We start from the raw sequence: 3,894 nt of genomic DNA on the forward strand, positions 1-3,894 counted from the left end.
ACCCTCTGACCTTAAAAAGCGCTTGTAATACCCTCAGTATCACACGTCTACAGAAGGAACACTGCTCTCCTGTCTGTGTCTTTATTTATGCAGAAACCCTGGACCTTTCCAGTCACAACAAATTAAATGTGCTTTGAGCAATAGCGGGTGATGATTATGCAGAGGAACACTGTTAGCTGTTGGTTGTCACATATCAGCAAATGCACAAGTTATGTATATTTGGCCTCTGGGGCAAATGTGCAGGGAACAGCAATAGAGTCTATCAACACAAATGCAACACAGTGGTTCATATTTTTGACAAACAACAAGCCCATTAATTCTTTTCCTGAGGTGTCAGAGAGAGAATAAATGTTCAAACATTCAGTCTCCTCTCTCTGCTGATGTGTCTTGTGTTTGTTGAATAGCAGACAGTTGGGACTTAGATGAACAAATTAGTTGGTGACTGTTTGTAGAAAAAGCTTTTTAAGTTTTTTTTTTCTGTACAAAGGCTTTTAATCATTATTATCACATTCTTACAGGAGAAATAGTTTTTGCTGGTGAACTAAGATGGTAGCTGTCATGGGGAATAGAACTAGAAACTGGCTATGAAACATGTTCTTACAGAAGCCCAACAGATTTTTATTTTATTTTTTTAAAAATGGATTAAGATGGTAAACCATCACACTTGACCTGCACAGCGGAGTGGGTCAGGCTCAAAAGTGCTGCTCAGAACCTCTCGTGACACCGATGAAAGGCTTTCTGAGAGATTGGAGCTCAGTTCTGATGGAGTTTGCTCAGATTTAAGGGGCAGCAGAGTTATTCATGTACTCTATGAGCTGTGCAGGCAGCAGACTAAAGTCTAGTAAACACTAACAGAGGTTAAGGTTAATCACCAAGGAGATTTTCAGAGGAAAACATCAGAGAGACGTTGAGGTGCCCGCAGGTTTGCCTCTCCTGGTGGCTGAGTTGAGACCTTCAACCACACTCGAAGACATGTGTGACCTATGGGGAGCATTACTGAAACAATGGAATGAACAAAAACCACATAAAACGTATCATTCCCTTTGAGTGGCAGAACTTCAAACTAAGATTATTTGGCACATCATGGGAGACGGTTGCTGTGGTGATGCAGCACTACATGGTTGGCAAAGAGGGACAGAGAGAGAGAGAGAGAGAGAGAAAGAGACAGCAGTGAATCACATGCTTATTTATCATCCTCCAATTGAGGGGGTGTTCAGTCAAACTGTGTCCACCGTGTAAATCTCAATGACAACAAATCTGACAGGCCATTTGCATGAAAGATGAAACTAAATGCACATAGCCGTCTGTCAAACTCAGAATGTGTGAAAACAAGTCAGCAGCTTTGCTTATAGGCTTGTGTCATTACATCAACTCCTAATGTGCCTAGAGTGTAATATATGCAACAACAAAAAAAAGTATGTGGTCGATCCAGTCTCCACATGCCTCAGCAGTTTAGTTCTGCACAATCTTTCCCAATACTTTTGACTGAGGAGGCTGCATGGTCTCCGACGGTGCAATTATCACCAGCAACCAGTGGGTGGAGCAGTGGAGTTGCATCAATTCCAAGCAGGGAGCCTGCCATTTGTTGTTTTCTACATGCCCCACAGCGGCCTCCCTGGGCATTGCGGTTGACATTTGGTGAGGTCCAGTGACGCTTCAACAAATGAGCAGCAAATGAGCAACAGAGGGAAAGAGGCAGGGAGGAGCAGTGAGAAAGGAAAGCAATTGTATCTTTGTTGGTGCAGATAATTCGTAGGGATTTGGTGTCCAATTAAAGAAATGTCAGTCAAATATATAATTATATACTCTGCTGCACGAAGACAGGCCACACAACATATTTTGAAGAGTTCATTCACAGGCTGCTAAGATACGAGGATGCAAACATTATGAAATATCTACGAACAAGAAGTGGAGAAGTGGCCTCCATGACTGAATTCACTCAAGTAACTCTGCGCTCTTATTTTCCTTACCATATGTTCCATACCTTGAGCAAAGGCCACCTTAAAAAAGATAACTGCTGCTTATGTTATCTAAGAATTGAAGCTGATGTACAAGATAAACTCCATGACCGACACTATGTACTCACTCCGCTGTACCACTTTACCACAAGGCTCAAAGTTTCGTCACCTGTTTGCAGTGCATAGTGTTTAGTAGCATTCAAGACCGGGTTGAGGGCCATTTATTTCAATGAAAGAAATGAGAAAATAATGGCATCTAAACAACTACCTCTATATTTTTTTTGTCTTTCTTGTATCTTATAGCTATATACTTACAATGTCATAAGTTTTCTTTGGTGAATGCATGGCTATAATGGCTCTGTTTCAAACTACCCATGGTGACACTTCATAATTATAGTGTGGCCTGCTAAATTTATCTAATCTCTACTCTAAAGCGGGAAACTATGGGGTGAAACCCTAAGCTGTCAAATGTCAAGAGTTATAATCCTACTTTAAAAGCTGACAAAAGAAAAGCGATACACATGGGACCAACCTGCTCTGCACTCAAGCGCTGTACACTCCATCCTATAATCTATTGTTCTGTTAGCCTGGCTGCAGCAGCAGTGTGCCAGTTCAAGTCTTTTGCCAAGCAAGCAAAAAATCTGGGTGGATCCAGAGAGTGAGTGACTCCTTCCCTCTCCCTGAACAACAACAAAGCAGCTGTTTACACTTGCCTGCAGTGGAGTTGCTCACAGCTTAAAAAAAAAAAAAAAGCTGCGGGTCAGAAAACAGGTCTGTAGGTGCATCGGTGTGACACACAGGGAAGTGCTGAAACTCATTCATGGCACGTAATGCAAAACTAGTCTTGGCCGAAAAATAGCACACGACTTCTAACAATGACCATTGTAAGTGGACAAATAGTTCAGTAAAGAGTAAAGTAGAACTTTGTGTGACTCATCTCCTACTCATTTGCATTGCCAGTAGGCCCTAGGCCTTCATAACTTGAGCTACTCCATACAATCCAGGCCAATTAGTTGAGACAACAGCAGAGAAGAGCTGGTGCAGTTTTTTTTTTTTTACTCAGTGTTTGTTAAACTTGTCTGTATTTTTCTCCCATTGTTTGATTAGTACGTTACAAACAAGTAAAACCAGACTTCTGCTCCTCAGAGTGATAACTGCAATGTGGACTCATTTGCATATGCTGCCCCTGAATATTGAAACAGCTGGGGACACTAGAACAAGCTGCCTAACATCTTTGAAATCTTTGACAGACATAGCAGCCAACAAAATTTGTTTTTGAGAGATCACTGTTGAGAAAACGCTGCTAAACTGTCAGGTTCCCCCAAAGCTTTTTGTCATTAGTGAGAGAAAAAAGTGTGAAAGGCAAAGTGTAAATTTTTCATGGGGTGTAGAATGAAACAGGTTTCAGTTTCTCTGGTACATAAATAAATGATGGGAGAGAGACAGGGAGCCAGGGGGGAATGAATTTGCATGTATTTGTGAATGCATTGGGTGTTCAGTGTGCACGTTATGACAAAGATGTGAATAATAGGGTTTGAAGCATCAGAACAGCCCTTACTGCTGGCTTTAATGGTAGGGTGATGGTCCAGCTGTGGGGGGCCGGGGAGGGAGATGGAGGGTGGGTGGGAGTCCTCTGTAAAAAATAACTTTGATCAATTCCCTGACATTTCACTCCCCATGGTTCCTTGTATAAATGTATCAACCCAGTCTTTTGAGAAAGAAAGGGGTCCATAGTCTTTATACTGGTTGTCGATCTTTCCAAAAAGTCATTGTCTGTGCCTGTTTTGTCTTTGATTGTGGCTTTGACAAGCAGTTGCTCAACAAACCGCCATAGCTGGTTGCTGTGTCATGGTTGCTAAAAAGCCCCGGGGTGTGTGAAGTATCTGGCCCGGGCAGATTCCTCCTCTACCTTAACTTTAATTACCATGGGAAAAAA

The sequence above is a fragment of the Trachurus japonicus genome, chromosome 24 (assembly GCF_045865225.1).
Source record: "Trachurus japonicus isolate A0001 chromosome 24, Traja_1.0".
NCBI classification, from domain to species: Eukaryota; Metazoa; Chordata; class Actinopteri; order Carangiformes; family Carangidae; genus Trachurus; species Trachurus japonicus.